Source organism: Cucumis sativus, chromosome 3, assembly GCF_000004075.3.
Source record: "Cucumis sativus cultivar 9930 chromosome 3, Cucumber_9930_V3, whole genome shotgun sequence".
Lineage (NCBI taxonomy): Eukaryota > Viridiplantae > Streptophyta > Magnoliopsida > Cucurbitales > Cucurbitaceae > Cucumis > Cucumis sativus.
This window is the reverse complement of record NC_026657.2, coordinates 26,667,941-26,689,184: the sequence shown is the minus strand read 5'-3', so window position 1 is coordinate 26,689,184 and position 21,244 is coordinate 26,667,941. Positions and strand designations below refer to the sequence as shown.

The window sequence follows — 21,244 nt, the reverse complement described above, 5'->3', positions numbered from 1 at the left end:
GTACAAAAAAAAAAAAAAGAGGACTTGTATCAACCATCCCTTAATTGGTTTTCTAGTTTTTAGTCATATTTTTAGTTCCAAAATCGTCTGATCCTCCATTTCTATGATGTTGAAAATCAGTCATTTAAGAAAAGATCTAACACCAATGGTGTATTGAAGTCAATTCTCCCAATTCTTAAGCAAAGACCAACCAAGGAAGTTCACGAGTCTTTCAATTGGAAACCAAATAATTAATAAATAGCCACCTTTAAATTTAAAGGTTTTGCAACGTTCAGGGCTAGTGACAAAACGTGGTGTTTGGATAGATGAGGAGAAGAAATCTCTTTTCTTCTCTAACGAATCCTTGCCCTTTTGTTTTCTCTAAACCCTTTTTCTTTTTCTCAAATCTATATTTACGTTGCTTTTATTTTCTTTAGGTAGGATATATCACATGGCTTTCATCTCACAATTCAGTTTGCAAGTTAACACAATTTATTATGGTGGGACTAAATTGGTACACATTAGAATGTCTAGGGACTAAAATGTTACATTTGGAAGTTCAAAGACCAAATTGTTACTTTTATGAAAGTTTGGAGATCAATCGTGATTTTTAACTTATATATATATAAGAGATAACTTAATAGCCTACAAATGGGTTTGTCGCTCATATATCCTTGATAGTAGGTATGTCAAAGAACTTAGAGTTGATAAATTAACTTAAGATTTAGTTAGCTTTTAAGGGCAAGAGGAAATAGGACAAATCCATAAATCAAGAATCTACCCACAAGTTGTGAGGGTGACTAAAATGAATTTAGAAATGAATTTCTAAGCTAGTTTGATTTATGAATTTATGTTTTAATGCATGCTTTAAGTTTAAGCATTTGAATATGCTAGGTTTATGAAATTATTTACAAAACATGAGTTCCAAGTTTAGAAATGAACTATGAGAAAACATGATTGAGTTAAAGTCCTAAAGCATTCAATTTGAGAAATGTTTCTTAAAACATGAGATTTATGAGAATGTGTTTAATTGCTATGTTTATGCAAATATTTGAGCAAAGAGATTATTTAAAGCAAAGTTAGATTTGAGACTTGCTTAATGCAAGCACTACCAGAAATTTGTGTTTGTTCGACGCACAAAACTGCGTCAGAAATTAGGATGTCGGCATAAGCCTTTTCCTCTGATGCAGAAACCATAACGTCGGGGGAGTGGATGTATGTCGACGCACCCATGTGGATGTCGGAAATGTCGCAGGTACTCCCGACGTGCTAAAATAAATTTTGGGAAAACAAAAACAAAACCCAATGTCTATAGTGTTTTATCAAGGATTCCTAGAGATAAGCTGGCACTACTACAAAAACAGGCTCTCTTGACGTTTGCAATTTTCCTTTCTTGACGTTTTTTTCGAAAAACGTCAAGAAAGATTTCATTTTTAATAAAAAACGTCAAGAATTTTTCTGAAACATCATTCTTGACGTTTATTAAACGTCAAGTAAAATAAATTTTTCCTTGACATTTTTAAAACATCAAGAAATATCTATTAATTTTTTAACGTTTTTAAAACGTCAAGAAGCGTATGAATTCGCCATGGCGTCAATAGTGTTGCATCAGGGATAGACGTCGGGGAATCTCTGACGCAACACTATAGACATCAAGGAATCCTACGGGTAAGTCAACATCAATAGTGTTGCGTCGGGGAAGGTCGAAGAATTAAATTGTATCGTTGGCCTTCTTCTGATTCAATGTCAAAGATGTCCAGAAAAGTATGACCATTTTCGATGATATTAGTCAAAGCGTCGGGAATGGTCATACTTTTCCCGACGTTTTCGGTTGCGTCAAGAGTTCCTTTGTCTTTAAACTCATTTGCATCATGTGATTTATAGAATTGAAAGAGAAAGGGAGAGAGATTGAAAGTTCTTGCGCCGGTTTTCGCCGCTCATCGTTGTCTTCCACCGCTCGCCTTTGTATTCCAATAAGTATTAGTTTGACATTAGTTTATTTTATTTAGATTTGAATTAGATTTAAGCAATAAGATTTTTTAATTAGTTTTTTAGTATTTAGATTTGAATTTGAATTATGTTTTAGGAAGAAATTTTGATTTAGTTTTTGGAATTCAATTTGAATTTTAATTATTTTTTAGATTTATGAATTAATGTATATTTAAGGGGGTTGAATTGAAATTTTGAAAGAGGGAGGGATTGAATCAATTGAAATTGTAGGGGTTTAATTGAAAAATGAAGGGGGTTGAATTGAAAATTAGTTGGGAGGTGTTAAATTCAAATTAAAGAGGAGGTGTTAGAATTCTTAGGTTAAAGAGGGGTGAGGTGAAAAAAAATTAAAGAATGAGGCTTGAATTTAAAATAATTAAATGGAGGGGGAGGGGGGAGGGGAGAGGGGAGAGGGAATTGAAAGTTAAAGGAAGGGGTTGAATTGGAATTGTTAGGGGAGAAGTGAATTGTTAGAGGGGAAGTGTTTTGAATAGAAAATTGAAAGGGGAGGGGGAGATTTCGCTATCGTGAAGTTGAATAGAAAGTTGGAATTGTTTTTAATAGAAATTTGAATTGGAATTGCTAGTAGTTCTTCGACCACATCTTCACACTCTACGACAGTCGAACAAGCTAATGCAGCTCTCATTGAGCAGCAAAGTAGCTTGAATGCTCATAATGAATTGTTTTTAGAGATTGTGGTGTCGTCTTGCTAAGTGATGATAACTTAGAGACTTTAATCCCTGTTTCAAGCCAAATTGAAATGGAAAAGAATACAATCTCGGGGGATCGAGTCATTGATAATGAGTGATTTATTTTTAAGTATTTTTATTATAAATTTATATATTGTACTATAGTATGCCATGACTGTTTTATAAACTATGTGTTAGAAATGTTTTTTCAATATGATTTTTAGTTTCCATGAAACTCTTATGATTTTGAAAGCATGGTCAAATCCAAACTTATTAATCACAATTTATTAAGTGTGGATGTTTTGAATGGAAACTTATTTTTAAAACATTCATTGATCGCTAAGGATCGAAAATGATTTTATGAAATGTGTTTCCAACCATGTTTGATTTTAAACTTTAAACATGTGATGTTTATGAATTAGTTTTGGTGATTTTCCTAAGATTTACGTGAATGTGTTTCTGTAGCGCAACCTATGGTTGTTAGGGGATTCTGAGGCTGAAAGAGGTCGTGACGGGAGATTTGAGAACCTGAGCCTAAGTCAGATGATATGATGGAAGATTGTGATTTGACTTCGGGCCTAGCTTAACCCATGGTGGGTGGCTCTATGTGCATATAGGAGCGAATATGGAGATTGTTACTGTGGTAGGTGCTAGGTGCACATGAGCTCAATTTGGTCGTGTGTTTCCTTGTGGATATGGATCCCGCGTAAGCTATTCTCGATCATGTATTTAGTATGCTATCATAGTGGGATTGGATGGAGGTTGTTACTGTGGTAGGTGCTAACTATGTGTGATCTTACTTTGGCCACATGCTTTCTTGTGGTTATGGATCACGTGTTAGCTATTCTCGGTCGTGTATTTAGTATTCGACTTTGGTCGGCTTGGATAAAGGTTGTTATCATGGTGGGTACTAAATATGCATGAGCTAGGTTTGACTACATGACTCTTTGATCATGTGTGACCTATTCTTGGTCGTATATTTAGGCATCTTGCCATGATTGGATTGGGTACAGGTTTGTTGGCAAACACTTGTGATTTATAGTAACATGTGAGTATAATGTTTTAATTATGATTTCATTATTGGTGTCATATTTAAACATTCTTGAGAGCATGTTTAACAAAAAAAAAGTACTTCTAAAAACATGTCACTCACTGAGTTTTTAACTTACGTTTGCAATGGTTTCTCTCATACCCCCAAGGTAGCGATCAAGGAACGGGCAATGGTTGAGTTCCCTATCGTTAATTGTAGACTCTTTTTTTTTGTATGTATATACTCGAGTTTTGTACTGCATCATAGGGTGGATTGAAGTAGCAAGAATCATGATAAGGATTTGAGTTTTGATAGGTCTCTTATTAGATTGTATTTCTTTTGTATCTAATTCCTAATTAAATATAAACTATGATTAGGACTCTGAACTTGTTGGATGAGTTTGTGGTGAGACACACTGAATAGTATTTTGAGTCTGAAGAATATTTATGTATAGAAGTGAATTTTCCCTCCTTTCAAGTTCAGCTAACCCATATTCTAGGGGAGATGCAACTGAAATTCCCGTAGAATGCTATAATACTAATTTGTTTGGTTTTAGAGTGAAAATGTTAGTTTTTGAAAGTGTTTTCATGTCACGCTATAGGTTAGATGAGAAAACCTAAAACTGGATGTGATAATTTGGTATCAGTGCATGATTTTGGGAAACCTAAGGGTTATGAGCATGAGTTTGGGAAATCAAGAGCCTATGCGTTAGAAACTCGATTAGAGTTAGAATTGCATGAATAAGTTGCATCATACACCTCATTGTGGTTTATGACCTAGTCAACCTACTATGGAAACTCGTTATGTTCCTAATAGTTTAGACGTGGAGTTGAGAAAGTTAAAGTGGCACTAGCCATCTCTTGCTAGAAAGAATTGGGGTGAGTTGACAATGTCTCGATTGGCTTTAAGATATTGTTGTTGGTATGAGAGTTATGTGAGGGAATCCTAAGAAAAACTTAAGAATTGAGCTTTTAAAGGCTCTAGGAAGGACAATGTTTAGAATAAGATAGGCTAGTGGGACTTGCCATTTTCTTATTGTAGAAAAGAGCAAAGGGTTGATGTCGTTGTACTAAGTTACCTCTTGTTGGTAGACTTGTATGTTACAAAGCACATAGAAGAGTTATTCATGATAACTTTATTTGAGGTCATCCAAAATGCGAAACAAAATGAATTTCTGAATCTTGAATAAGAAGTTATGTATGTGGTAGAAGATGAAAAGTATTACAACTCATTATCCAAGTATGCCAATTTAGTGCTCCAAGATGTGGTGGTCAAATGCACAAGATTTAAGGATAGTTTAAGTGGGGAGATTTGTAATCATGTTACTACTAGTGTTAAATGAACTTATTTTGCTAAACTTGTTGATATTACTAAGTAAGTCACTACAAGGAGTATCAGGTTTGCCTGCGCAGCTTTGCATCGTAAAAACGCCATTATGTGTCAACAAAATCATAGGGTTTTGGCCACGCATGATTCACTGACCAGGTCAACACGTTGATAATACATTAATGTCGACATCAGGTTAGAGCGTCACCGACAAAAGAGTTTTGTAGATGTCGAGTCAACGTGTTGGCAATAAGGAAGTGTCGATGTCGTTGTGTACGTTGTTGAAGGTATGGCCAACATTGCATCTGTAAAACTTGGAACAACGTTGCATCATTAGATGCGGCCATTCGTGATGCATCTTCTGCGTCGAAAAAACCCTTTTACCAAATTGTTTTTATTTCTTATTATTTAATTTTGTTGTTTTGTTGCTATTAGGATCCAATTCAATTTAAATTGATTGAAATTCTAAAACAAGTAACGTAAAATTAATAAAATATCAAATCAAATATATATTAAAATTAATTTAAAGACACAAAAATACATACGTTTGTAGGTAGAAAAATTACATAAATAACCTAAAGTAAAAAGTAAAAAGTAAAAAGCTAAAAACTAAAAAACTAATCTAAGCAATATAGATGTAGTCCCCCATGCCTTCGAACCTATGATGACACAAAATTAAAGTTTAAATATATTTCACCCCAATAAGAAATGAAAGAATGTAAAAGTTTTAAATTACATACATTAAATGAAGAAATCAAGGTCCTCCCGCTGTCCGAGAGAGTTCTTCAATCATCTTCCTCATTTCTTCCATCTTCTGAGCACTTTCCTCGTGCCTCCATCTACTTTCTTCTTCTACTTTCTGAAGACAAGTTTTTAGCTAAGCAACCTCCCTGGCGTGCATCTCTCACCCATGGAATGTAGAGAAAGATCTGCTAGCAGCGTGTCAGGACTTTAGCCTGGACCCCAACCAAGACCTTTTGAGTAGTCTGATCGTCTACCCAAAATTGTCTCCTATATCTCGTCCCTAGAGAGTGGTTGAGAACTCTCTAGGATGGACTGGGACTAGATGGTCAACATTTGATTATGTAATAAAAAATTTATTGATTATATAAAACGTGTAAACGAAATGTACGTAAAAATAAGACAAAAGCATAGCAGAAACTTACATGAGCATCTGCAGCCGCTGGCAAAATGGACTAGTCATCTCGAGCGTGTGTTTCCTTGAACAACTCCACTTGGTCAATTGGTTGACCCCATTTTTCAGTGAGCTCGTACACTCATTGTATAAACGACTCGGTGCCGCTATTTAGGATTTGTATAAATAGGGAATAAGGGTCAGTAGTAAGAAAGGTTATGTTGAAATACTTGAAGGTAATCTGCAAAAAGGAAAACTTACTAGGCATTCTAAAGAAAGAAGTTGTGTTGTGAGTGTTTTTCCAAATTTTTTAACATTTACAAAGATTTTTTTTTCTGAATTTCTTGTACGTTTGTAATGTTGTTTCTATCCTAATGTTTATGAAAAGAATGATTTTCTAAAGAAAGCTTTTATACTAAGTAAAGCTCTATGTGTGATGATTGTATTGTATGGCTATGTTGTGAATAAACTATTAGTTTTATTCTTACCATTGAGCTAACAATTATGTGCACATAAAGGTAAAGGCAGCCATGTAGAAAAGGATTGCATGGTGGAGTGAAGCGGGTCAATACATAAAAAGAGCGTATTGAGCTTGGCGGCCTAAGCAACAAAAACTTGAACCAGAAAATTATTCTCTAAGGGATGATGTTGAGGAAAAGGACATCACAATAGTCTATGCGTGGGAATGTTTCATGTACTTGGAAGAAAATAATATGAAAGCCCAATGCGTGATTTATATTTTATGAAATGAGGCGACGAAAGCCATGTTTATGAAAATGGTTTCATGGTGTCCAAAAAGGTTTTTCAAAACTATCACTCACTAAGTTTTTACTTATGTTTTAAGTTTTTTCTCTCGGGGTTACCAAGCATTAAGGCCAAGGTTAGGACAAGGAAGGCGAGCTACCACGCGTTGAAGCTTATCAAGACTTTTCAAGATTACTGTATAATCAATGTACTTAAGGAGCATGTAAACTGTATTATAGAATGTTGAATGATGAGTTAATAAAGAAGCAATTAACTTTATCCATTGTGTTATGTATTTCTTGTTGCCTTAATCTTAGAGTTCAAGTGTATTAAAAGAGTTAAATTGGAACTAGGTGATTAAGGTTAAGTTCAAGAAGTTAGCATCATGGCATTTCAGTTAAGGTGTCAGAGCTGCTTAACTCACATCACGTACCGCATAGCGAGTTTCAGGACACATGTGGGGTATGACAACAATAGCATATAATACAATCAAATACACGATGACGACTATAGTAGTGCAATGTGATTAAGTAGGAGTTAGTGGATGCAACTCTGCGAGTTGAGAAAAGTTTGAGAGGAAAAAGACCGAGTTCAGAATTAAGCGTAGAAGAAGAGAAAGAAAACAAGAAAAGTTATGAAGGTTCTAGTAAAAAGTTAAAGCTCAACATTCAATCAAGGATCGCATTGGAGTCGTGATCCAAGATAGAAGTACAATGAATGTGGTAAATGACACTCAGAGGTTGTAGGCGAAAGAACATTGTTTGTTTCAAGTGTGGAGAGATGTGGCATTACAAAAGTGAATGCCAAGATAATGTCAAATTAAAGTAGGTGAAGAACCAATGCAAATAGGGGTGGCATCATACTCAGTACAACAGCCTTCGTGAAAAGGTTTTGGGTAGACAAATGAAAAAGAGTTGTAGATATAGAATTTTAGGGATGAAATTTTTGGAGGGGAGAGTTATAAGACATGTATTCAAATAGAAGGTTCATATTGAAAAATGAAAAGTTAAGTAAGGGTCTTTGAAGAAGAGTTTTTGAGAAATTAGGTGTTTTGATGCTCGGCGTTCAGTTAAGGTGACACAAGGTAAAGAAGAAGGCGGGCAAGATTATTTGGGCGGTTTGAGGTGCAACACGAGCTGAAGCCAAACGTTGAGAATCAGGAAAAGTTTGGAAAATTTCCTAATTACACTTAATGGGCCACGTGTAAGGGTTTAAGCTAAGCATGGTTTGAAAAGTTATTGGACTTACATGGGTATTACTTTAAGCAAGAGCTGGCAAGCTTAAGGAAAATTAAGGATGACTAACCCAATTTATGATTAGTATAAACAGGAGGAGAGGTCAGAAGAGAAGGAGGTTACTCTCAAAATTTATTAAGAAGAACTAAGTTTAGAGTTGTTATTGAGCAAGAAGAAGAGATCTAAAGCTAAGCATTTTGAGGAAGGGAGTTCTAGTGAGTGTGATTTTTCAAAATGTTTAAAGATTTTAAAGCTTTCTTTTAAACTTCTTGTTGATTTTTAATATTGTTCATATGTTAATGCTTATAAAAGAAATGATTTCGAAAGAAAACTTATATTATGCTTCAAGTAAAGTTTTATGTTAATGATTGTATGTTATGTTGTAAATATATCATTAGTCTTATTCATATCAACGGGCTAACTATTATGTGCACATATGGAATAAACACAACCATGTAGAAAAGAACTGTATGGTAGAGTGAAGTTGATCAATTCTCCAAGGGATGTCCTTTTCTATAGCAGGAAGTGAACTAGGAAGCCATATGTTTATGAAAAGGGATATCACAGTAGTCTATGTGTGTGAATGATTCATGATCTTGGAAGAAAGGAATATGAAAGACCAATATGTGATTTCTGTTTTATGAAATGAGGTGATGGAAGCCATGTTTATGAAAACGATTTCATTTATTGTATGTTCAAAAAGTTCAGAATTTATCGTTCACTGAGATTTTACTTACGTTTTAAGTTTTTACTCTCCAGTTGATCACTAGGCATTAAGGCCAAGTTGGAACAAGGAAAGGAGAGCTATCAAGTGTCGAAGTTGTGCAAGGTGTTAAAAGCTCATTATTTTAGTTCATGTATATAAGAAAGCATGTAAAATGTATTTTGATTTCATATATTGTTAAATTAATAAAGAGCTTGTTGTTAAATGTTTCCTCTGCATTATGTTTTTTTTTATCGCTTAATTAGTAGTTTATGGTGTTAAGTTGAACTAGGCGGTAATACCAAGATTCAAGAACTTAAGTTTAGCGTTCTAACGTTTCACCTAAGGCATTGAGGCTGCTCAAGTCGTGTCGACTGTCGCATAATGAAGTGCAAGATGCGTGCGGGGGACGGGGTGTGACAACTTAGGGTAACAATAGGAACAATTTCAACCCACCTTATCTACATCAAACAGATGAAAACAAAAAAACATAGGTAATTAACTTGGGATGAATTTCAACACAGTCCCTCCAATTTTGACATATTACTTTAGGAACAATTCAACCACACACCTCCTCCAAAAACTACAACAACAAACTCGAGCTAGTTAGGTAATATGGAATCTAGTTCAACCCACCCCTCCACAAAACACATGAAAAACACACAAAGAGCGTCGAAATTAAAGTTCATTACTAACTTCTGACGACCCATTAAATCACATCGTAACTCCTGATGTCCTTCTTAATAGTGTTGGAAGATATTTCTTTTGAGTATCAGAAAACATTTTTTTTCAAACTAATTATATGGGATCGGGGTTGCGGCTAACTTTTGACGTGTGTTTTAGCCCATTCCAGAAATACGCTTTCTCCTAACTCTCTTATTTCACTTATAATTAATACTGATTTTTTAAAAAAAGAACATATTTGAATATCAAAATTTATTTGAGCTCACAGATGTTATTAGAATGAAATGTGAAGTACAGTGTAATAAAATGTTACATGTAAAGACAGAATTCATAGTTTAAACTATACATGTGTGTATTTGAAAGACAGAGATAAAGAAGTAACAAATTATGGGTCTTTTAGGTAAAGACTGAAGATGATGATTTTCTTTATTTTTATAAAAAAAATTGAAGTGAACTATTTTTTATTTTGATTAGAAAAAGAAAACGAGAAATGAAGAATGATAAAAGGAAAATGCAGCAAAGAACTATGAAAATCATAATGTAAGGTTGATACATGATAAGGATGTGACGTAGAAAATGAATGCTGTATAACCACAATCTAATTTCTTTCTATTATTTACATTTTTCTATTCATTTCTACTATATTTTATTTTTGTTGTTGGTCTTTCAAATCAATTACAAAAGCTCACTTATTTTACCATCTTAGCTTTCTCTCCTTTGTTTCTCAATCAAACTAGATTCTTTTTCTATACACAAATTAAATTAGATTCTTAGAGAATAATAAAAACTTTATATCTTCTCATACGAACCAAAACAAAAAAAGAAGAGCCAAAAACTAAAATCTTTGATAATTTATACCATATTATTTTTAAGGGTTTTCTATAGGAGTGTTTAAAATATTGCTCCTATCAACATAAATAACAAAATATGATTGTGTTTTAAAGAGTTGTAATAAAATTGAACACATATATAAATATTGAAATAATGAATCATTGTGATGTGCAGGTAATGAAGTGAAGAGAATATTGAAAGATTAACATAATCATTATGTTTAAAAGAGTGTGAGAGTGTGTGAGTGACCATTCAACGTTAAAATGATATTTCCAACAATGATGCCAAGTGTGTGGGCTCCCCCCATCCTTTTAAAAATAAATTTCCCATTTTTATTTGTTTGAATTGAAGAAAAATATTAAATGGTTTAAAATCTTATCCATTGACGTGTAAATTAAAATAAAAATGAATGGTGGAATTTCTATTTGCCACGTCGCCATCGATGTCACTGCTGAATGGGAAAGAAGTTTTGCTGCTTAGTTGCCCACTTTCCTAATAATCACACCTCTTCTTCTCATTTCTCAATCACTCCTTTGGCTCGGCTACGCTACGCCTTTCTCAATCACTTTACCTTCAACTCATTTTATCCATCCATTTAATGGGATTCACCTCAACAAACATTCATTCTATCACTCTTAAATATGACATTCATTTTTTACTACTATTGAGATGAATTAGATAAAAATACATTCTATTGAGATGAATTAGATAAAAATAAAAATATATCAATAAAATGGTTTGCAATATTTTTTTAAAGAGAATCGTGAGTGTTCGTCTCCCTGAATTCTTAATTAGTTTCTCCTTGTTTGTTTGTTTTGTTATTTATCTAAATAATGAGTAATATTGACATTTTCAAAATTTATTTTTAATCCAAATTGGGAGCTGGAAAGCCATATAGATGAAGCCGGAAGGAAAAAGAAGAGAACGCCACTCAAATCCAATCAATTGACAACACTTTTTTTTTTCTTCTTCTTATAAACCCAAAAGCCCTCCCCACCTTCTTCTTCAACCTTCTTCCATAACTGGCACACACAGGAGAAGATATATAATCATAATTAATTAATTAACCAACAACTACAACAAAAGCAAAATGAGTTTCCTCCAAAAATTATGGGACGAAACCCTCGCCGGTCCAGCGCCCGATTCCGGACTCAGTCGGCTGCGTAAGTATAACTCCTTCTCCGCCTCCAGATCTCCGCCCATGTTATCCAACGACGTCCTATCCAATAATAGTAATAATATTAATATTCCACCCAGAATCCAAATCCCTAGTCCTACGCTTTCCCAGAGTCCCCCCTCTTTCCCTGAATCGCCGATGGCCGCACCATCTACGCCGAGGACTCCCCCCTCCACTCGTAAGTGTAGTATAATTAATATTATTTGTGTTGGAATCCGAATGGACGAGTGTGTTGATTAATTTTGATCTGTGGGATCGTACGGTTTTGATTGTAGCGCCGGAGACGCCGCGATCAGGAGAGGATCATGCGAAGAGACTTGGGAGAAGAAGATCGGTGGATTATCCTCGCCGCCGTCCTCTTGAAGGAGCTGAACAAACTAGTCCTTCTGTTTATGATTGGTTAGTTTGTTTTCCCCCTTCTTCACATACTATTCATGCTTTTAATTTCCCTTTTCTTTCTTCCTCCTAAATCTATAAATTTCGATTTCAATTTAATTTTTCTGTGGTACAAATTTATTTCAAACCAACCTTGGTAGGGACTATTTCTTTCAAATTAGTAACAGAAAAGAAAATTTTATGTTTATGTTTGATAATTATGTACAAATGGAGTGTAGGATTTGAACCAAATCCATATACTTGTTTTGAGTTAGACACTTGTTAAGTACATGAAAGAAAACTAAATAAAGACACTTCACTTGTACATAAACTATATCCAATTACTTCAGATTTATTTTTTATGTGTTTAGATTTGGGACATAAATTTTTAGGTTCATGAATTTGTTAACAAAAGTTTTGAAGAGATAATATTTTAAAAGAAAACTTCAATCCTTCGAAAGCTAATAAGAAACTTTTTAAGCTTTCCAAAGAGAAAAAAAGCTCATGGGATATGATTGAAACTCATACGGAAAATATATTTTTATGCTTCGATTTTGTCTTTGAAAAATTATAATGTTTTGTTTAAGGAATTATTAATCCATGAGGTTAGGCTAAATTATCAAATTTAGTGTACAAACTTTTAGAATTATTGTCTATTAAAATTTTATAATATTATATCTCTAAACTCTTCTAATTTTAATTTGTTTCAACTTTGGTTGTTAGTATATTTGTTTGCTTTCACTTCTTATAACCTAATTAGTTAGTATATTTATTAGCTTTCACCTTATTTGTGACTAGTTGATCCGTTATCTTGGTCAAAATCAGCAAACTCTAATAATGTTCAGAAATAATTGGGATTTTTTTCTTTTTAGTTGGAGCTTTAAAACTCTAATTAATATACTTGAAAACAAAAAAGACCATTTGCTTATTAGACCTTTTTTAAAAATTCATTTATAGCTTATATAAGAAAAAACACCTTATATAATTAGTAGGACTTTCTTCCCTCAAGATTAAAGAATTATTTTCTTCCTAAATATTAAAGTTTCAACCTCAATTCTCTTCCCATTGTTGTAACTAAAAAAACTTTTATTTTCAAAGTTGTCTCTATCCACAATTTTCAAATATAACTCATTATCATTCAACATTTTTAAAAAACAACTACTAAGGATTTTCTTTTCTTTTTTTCTTTTTATTTTTAAATTGATGTAATATGTTAGAAAGTGAAAGACATAAATGAATTAAAGTATACATTTAATAGACATAAGTATATATATGTTGACATATTTAACATAATATTTAAAAAGATAATGTTGACATGTGTGATGTGATAATTATATAGGATCGTAATAACTGCATTGGATCGTTGACGGAGAAGAGAAGAGCAAAGGGAGGAAGAGCAATGAATAATGTTGTAATTTGATGATAAGGATGAAAAAGTAAAACATCTCTCTTTCTCACTACTAATATTGAAGGGAAAAAGAATATGGAGAATGTACAAAACATATGTACAAAGTATATTAATTAGTATATAATAGGAGGATGTACCAAAAAAACACCTTTTTGTATTGTGAATATAAACTTTCTATTATTACCTATTTTCTATTTTATTCATTTTTGCATTCTATATATTTAGTTTTGTCAAGGGTTTTTTGTTACAAAATTTATCCATTATTATTGATTTAGAAAATGGATCATATAACAAGCATTCATTTTTTTTCTAAAAAAGATTATTCTAAATGTTATATGTTTTTCTTTGAAATTCTTTTATAGACACACTAGTGTAATGAACCAAAATGTCCTGCTAAGCTTATGTGTAGTGGTAATCTCATTGCTTTGAGAGTAAATTTTATCACCAACTCAAGACTAAATCAATTAATGATGTTGTATGTTGATTGTTGTGTTAACTCCTCCATAATTCAAGAGTACACTCGTCCAAACAAGGAATAGAATCAACCAGAAAGTAATTTTCAAACATGTAGGAAAAATAATTTTATTTCCCATGAATTTTTTTTAATTAATTAATTGCATAGTAACAATTTTTAAAAAACAACTAGTAAAAAACTAGATCCTTCTGGCAAAGTAAAATTACTCAAACTCGCCTGCTTGACTAACTAGGTTGGCAGCACACACGTGTGGAAAAAAGTTTTTTTTCCACTACATTCACACTTTAGAAACCCGTTTATCTCCTTTATATTTTATTTATACCCACGCCCATTGTTAAGAATTCCAGTGTGGGACAAGATGTATAATAAAGGTAGGGTAACAACTTTGTTAAACTAGAGAGTGTATTACCTCTTGAACTTTTAATAACTATCGTTGAGACCCTCAAAACACGTTCCAATACTCCTTATTTTTTTCTCAATTTCACAATTTAGAGTGTCATATTTAGGTCATGCACATGAACCTTAGGTTGACGTGAGTGCCTTAGGAAAAAGACATTGAAACTTTTACATAGAAGGCAGTCACAACTTCACAATCACGTTATGCCTTCACCAAGTCTATCAAAGACAAACAACTCAAAATTGAGTTATGAAAACTTTATCATCTTATCTAAACTTTGTCATCTTATCACCAAGTATAAGGGCATTTGGAACCTCCCTCTTGAGTACTCTCACCGAAGCCCTAGATCACTGCACCAAATCCCCCATTTTCACTTACCCTCTCTCTATTTATAACAAGATGTAACCACCCTAGCAACCACACTTACACAATAAACTACTGGTAACTTCCTATCTATCTAATTACCCTTATATCCCTTAACTGACATCATACTCAATATCTAGTACCTAACATGTGATAGAACACTAGAGTATATATTCTATATTCAACTTGGGTAAAAAATACTTTACTACAAAGATAGATTGATAGACTTTCAATCTGGAAATAAAACACAAAATACTATTGAACAACAAGAACAAACACACTGTGTTCTCCTCTCAAGGATGAACAACTAGCTCACAAACTGATTTTTCTCCCCCATTCACGTACTCTTCTTTTCCCATTTAAGCTACTCTTTCCCTCCTAAATAACTGTAAGATTCAAATAAGTTGTAATGACGCAACTCTTTATACTAAGCTTAAGTCATTACCTTAAAGATAAATAACAATTTTGACAATTTCTTGGAAAGAGAAAAACTAAATTTTCATTAAAAATACCATGAAAACATGTTGCAACGGGTTTTACAAATTTTAAAAATAATAAAAACAAATAGATAAAAATATTTAAGCTCAAAACACTGAAAACAAAGAAGGAAAATCGAAAGCAAAAATGTGTCCCCATATGGCATGTCACAAATCCTTCTTGTCTCACTCGCCAGATTTACTCACCAGATTTCCTCTATCTTTACCTTTGCTTGACATGTTAAACATATATTCAGTAAGGGACCCACTACTAGTCTCACTAGGTGTCTGTTAACTTTTCGTTAGAGTCTTGTAAGAATGTACTACAAACTATTATGCTCCCGAACACACACTATCATAAACATCATAACATGGTATGAATATCAATCATAGTGTCCTAATCATGTGATTAATATTCCGTGCATCATAACATAGTCATAAACATATCAATCATGTCGGTCATAACATATCAGTCATCCATACCATTCATCAATATCACTCACATTATGCATCTTAGCTACATCAATGTATAATGAAAAATACATTGAAGCTTTTAAAATTTAATTCGAAGGTCCAGTAGTAGAATCTCTTACCTAATATTAGCTAAAAATATTCATTTGCTGACAGTAAAAATTCTCTAATTAATCCAATTCTAATCATAAAGAGAAATTTAAGTATTTTAATTAATAAAATTATCAATTCACTTTCATCCAAAAAAAATTTCCAAATTAACTTATCCAAAAATTGAGGTTGAACTTGATGGAAAAAATTCGTCATTTAAATCTTCAAAATTTGTCAAATGAACTTTTCAAACGCATGCAACCAAGATAAATTCCAAGATGAAGATCTTTTTCCTACATCTCTTTTCAATTTGAGCATTCCAATTATATTTATCGACTCAAATAATAATATTTATTATTATTATTTTCTTTTCCTTTTCCTTTTCCCTTTCTCTTTGCTTTTCCTTTTCCTTATAGGATATACATATAGTAACAATATAAACATATATTTTCATTCTCGTTATCTTTTCTCAATAAAATCTTCAATCAAATCAATTTTTATTTTTAAAAAATAGTTATCTTTTTCAAAAATCAAATCTTCACTCTTTTCATTAAATCACATCAAATCTAAAGAACTTTGTTCTTTTACCAAACTAATTATACTTTTACAAATAATTATATTTTTCAAAATATAATTATTTTATTTTTCTTTCTAAAAGAATATCCTCTATCCATATTATTAATTATCTTCCATAATAATTAATTTTCCACAAATAGAATTGTCTTTACTATTTTTCATAATAATTATATATACATATCATTATCAAATCTCTAACAGAAGTTTTCACCATTCAATTTAATTAAATCGCATCCAAATTATTTAAATAAATTTCAATGTCCACAAAATCAAATAATCTTCCGAATAAACGCTTAATAAATAAGTCATAATTAAACAAAACTAAGATAATTATCTTTAAAAACTATCTTAACTTTTTGGGCGTTACATAACTGTAAAACCCAACACTACCCTTAAAACTACCCAATCACTTTTGTATTCCCTTTCTTCTTTATTCTACTATATTGCAATAGTATGAGAGGTCTAACATTACACTCCTCCTCCAAAACCGCTTTATCATCAAGGTGAAAATCAAAAAAAATTTGTTGAAATTCATCACAATTCTCCTAAGTGGCTTCACACGGTGGAAGTCCCTTCCAACTGTTCAGACCTTCAAATTTCCTATTGTTAGATTCTTTTGGTATCTAAACACTTCCTCTAGTATGTCATCCATTCATGGTTCTCTAATATATAAGGAATCAATGGATGTGTTGTTGAATGCTCTCTTATCACCTTTTTAGTTGAGAGACATGAAATACTTGATGGATAGTTGCTGATACAGGAAGAGCCAATCTATATGTCCCTCGTGACAAGGCAAAAATAATACACGTAAAAGAATGTATTGGTAAGGTCGTTAGAATCAAGCAATAATATGTTCGAAAATGAAAGTTGATAATGGTAAGATGCTTACCAAAATTTACCTTGACAAAAAGTATTTTTAGATTTACCCTTACTTTTTATTATAGCTCAATGGTAAGTAGGGGCAGCGGCAGATTTAGTATGGGCCCAAGGGGGGCTCGAGTCCCCCCTCAACTTTTATAATGTTTATATAATATATATAAAACAAACTAAAAAAAAATTTAAGTTTATTGTTTTATTTATATGCATTCGTTTTAATATTTAAAATCATTCTTAGCTTTTTTTTTTTTTTTGCATTAGTTCATTTGTTTTATACCTAATTTATTTTATTCTCTTTTCAAGTTTGTTATTTTATTTTATGCATTTGCTTTTCATATTTCAAATCATTCTTAGCTTATTTTTTTTGTATTAGCTTGTTTGTTGTATACTTGTATACCTATTGTATTAATTCTTAGAAATAATTTATGGATCTTAAGTAAAATTGTTAGGTTGTTTAAGTTATAATATTGTTGTTATATGTTAGTATCTTGATTTATTCTGGTTATAATGTTATGTTATTGTAGATTTAATTTGAAATCCAAATGGAGAAAAATTAGTTAGGTAGGAAGGTTTTTGAGATATAAGGTTGCAGTAAAAGTCTTTTAGGTAGGAAGGTGGGCAATGAGGTCGAGATGACCTTCTAGGGGCTATAGAGATGGCTGGTTGGACTGTGTTATTAGTTTCTTCAGAGGTTTGAATGTGAAGGTCTGGATCATCAACACCGTGACTATCTTGACATATGTTCTCTGAAGAATAGTCAACAGAGTTTTCAATAGTATTTTTGCTTCCAAGATGATCAAATAGAGGACATGGTATGACAAAATGATCAATAAAGTCATGTGAGATGGGCTTGTTGTTTTCTTTAATGGATTGGAATGGAAATTTTTCCTTAAAAAATAAGACATCTTTGGAAACAAATAATTTCCTTTTAGATACATCATATAATTTGTAGGCTTTCATACCTGATGGGTACCCCATGAATACACAAGGTTTTGCCCTTGGATCAAATTTCGATCTGTTCAATGATGGTGTGGAAGCATAAGCAAGAAACCCAAATGTCTTTAGGATGTTGTAATCTGCAGCTTTATTGAACAAAGTGGCAAAAGGTATGTTGTTAAATAGCAAAACATTAGGTGTTCAAGTGGGAAGACAAGTACCTGCTATGTGGATAGTTTTTGTCTTGGAGCTCTCATCAATGTGTGGAGTATTTAGATGTGTCTGCGACATATTTAAGAGCTATGAGTATTGGTCATTATTGAGACTTGCAAAGAATGCAGATTGATTAGCTTTAAGAACTTCTATCAGCTTCTCATTTCCAGTTGATGTAGGGTTATTCTGTCTTTGTTGGTGAACTGAATTGTTGTTCGCCAATTTGTGCCCTGGTGGATAGCCATGTAGTTTATAACATTTGTCAGCGATATGTCCTTTGTATCCACAATTTGTACATATCGGTCTATTGTCTTTCTTCTTGGACCTTTAAGGCATAAATCTTTTTTCTGTATTACTCATTAGAGTGATGCCTTCAATGGAAGGAGTAAATCCAATGGATCTTTGTCTTTCTTCTTGGATGATGAAAGAAAACACCTTGTTTATTGATGGTAAATGATCAATAAGCAAAATTTGTGCTCTAATTTGAGAATATGACTCATTCAATCCCATAAGGAATGTCATTACAAATTCTGCATTTAGGAACTCAATCATCTTTTTTGTTCCTCCACAGGTAAATTCATTTGAAGGTTTATATTCAATGATTTCTTGCCATATAGTAGTGATTTTTGCGTAATGTACTTCAACTGAAATATTTCCCTGGGTTGTAGTTACAAGGTCTTTTCGTAATTGATATACATATGGACATTAGACTATCAGTATCTCTCTTTTAATTCATCTCATATCTCTTTGACATTTCCATTGTAAACTAAGCTTACTGCAATTTCTTTTAAGACTGAATTTATGATCCAAGAAGCTATGACATCATTGTTACATTTCCATCCTAATAAGAGATTATCTTATGTTGGTTTTTCGATCGTACCCGTAATGAATCCAATTTTATTCTTTACAGATAATGCAAGTTTCATGGCTCTGCTCCATGAGGAATAGTTACTTGATCATGCTAGTGGTGTAGATACCAGATTGGTGGTTGGGATAATCGAATGGTGAAGAATAAAGGGATTCAGTTGTACGTCGAGATTAGAGGGAGTAATCCGAGACTATACGATCACTTACCATAATCAATACAATCATTTTATATCGCTTACCATAATTAACATGATTGTTTTCTATTATCATTGTTTTTTATGGTCAACATGATCATTTAAATTTGAAATTTTTTCACGATTAAAAAGAAATACATGATCATGTATTTAGGTCTTTAGACAGTAGTACATGATCGTCTAGAAGAAGATTAGTCTCAACGTGTGTGGCCGATTAATCACATGTTGACTAAGAATTTTTCATTGTGAACTTTTGCCGTTTTAAGAATTGTTCTAAATATTTTACCGGTTTAATATATTTTTTAGAAAACCCTGTAAAATAATACCGATTCTAACTCATCTAAAACTAATTATAAATATGATCATACGTATTTCAATCATAATTGACTCTACTTTTTTATTTAGAGATTTGAGGCCTTAATTCTAAATTCTATACACGTACTAAAAAAAATCTTAAGGTTGAGGTTAGGTTATAATACTTGTGTTTTTTTACAGACTAATTAAAAATTTGTTTAAAGTACTATGGTTAATTTGTTAGACAAAAACAATTTTAGTTTTTAGTTGCATTCATTATTTATGTTATTAAATTGTTTATTAACTTATTAAATATTTATCATGTGTTGGTTTTACTAAATCTTAAATCCTAAATCCTAAACACCAAAGAAAGAAAATCTGAAATAAGAGATGACTAAATCGCAAACAAGATAAATAAATCACAAGGAAAAGGAAGTACAGAGCTCACTCTCTAATATTCAAAAGCAACAACGCATATATGAAATTTGAAATAATTGGACTTCTTGAGCTTTTTTTTCTTTTGTTAGATGGATCATGAATATGGATGAATTTTGTTATATTTACTTAAATTAAACTATCTTTTTACATTTTTTTACATTTTTTAATTTTTGTTTAATTTTTTATATATAAATTTTAATTAAAGTGTATAATTACGGTTTAAAATACAAAATTATTAGTAAAAATATATAATTGGATGATTTATTAATTTGAATAAAACAAAAATTCACATAACCTATAAAACAAACAAATTCTTTGTAAAAAACTATAACTATACAAATAAAATGATAGAAAGAAAAACTATAACCAAACATTATTTATGTTTGTTATCCAAAACATATAGTAGGAATAGGATAGACACATATTCTAATTCATTCGCATTTGCTACACATAATATATTTACGAAATAATCGTTTACTATTTGAAAAATGTCATTTAGGATTTGATTATCCCAAATCTAAACGATGAAATTTAAATCTAAATGATTTTTTTAATAATTTTTTTTTGTTCACCATCATTTAGATTGATCGTTTAAATTTAGTTTGTCAAATCTCAACAAATTTTTTTCAAGATTTTTTGGAAAATCATCGTTTATATTTGGTATAAATTTGTTTAATTTGGATAGCCAAATCAAATCTAAATGATTTTTTAAAAAAGATTTTTGGGATTAAATTTGACTATTCATAATTGTTTAGATTTAGCTATCTAATCAACAATTTCTTTAAGATATTTTATATTTGTCACACGATCTAAACAACTAAATAACAGTTTAATTTTTTTAAAAAAATATATATTATATATTTGGTGCACAATCCTGAACCAAATAATGATTTGAAAAAAAAAAAGAAAAATTCTAGAAGAAGAGAAAAAACCGATCAAAAGAAGAAAAAATGCAGAAGAGGAGAAGAAAGACGATAAAAAGAAAGAATACTGTCGAAGATCATAAATAAAAAAAAATAGAGAATTATGCCAAGAAAATCAGGAATAATAAGATATAGAATGGTTGTCACGAAGAAAGGGCAAATATGAAATTCTAAATAAATGGTAAAATTTTACTTTATATATGTTTATTATATTAAAAAAACAATCCTAACAACACAACGCTGTTTGAAGTTTTAAAAAGCTAAAATATTGAGAAACTGGAGATGCGGGGTATCGAACCCCGTACCTCTCGCATGCAAAGCGAGCGCTCTACCATGTGAGCTACATCCCC

The 21,244-nt window shown here is 31.8% G+C and overlaps 1 long non-coding RNA gene and 1 other non-coding gene across 3 annotated transcripts; one reads left to right on the top strand and one right to left on the bottom strand.

Moving 5' to 3' along the window:
* The first annotated feature begins 11,242 nt into the window (after positions 1 to 11,242).
* LOC101206150 lies at positions 11,243 to 13,508 on the top strand. 2 transcript variants are annotated; one of them, XR_004214904.1, is made up of 4 exons: positions 11,243 to 11,508; positions 11,603 to 11,700; positions 11,798 to 11,921; positions 13,237 to 13,508. It is a non-coding gene; the product is annotated as a dormancy-associated protein homolog 4 (long non-coding RNA). The 2 variants fall into 2 exon arrangements; XR_969058.2 differs by having other exon boundaries at positions 11,258 to 11,700.
* Positions 13,509 to 21,171: 7,663 nt separating this feature from the next.
* On the bottom strand, positions 21,172 to 21,244 carry TRNAA-UGC. The gene has a single exon. It is a non-coding gene; the product is annotated as a tRNA-Ala (tRNA).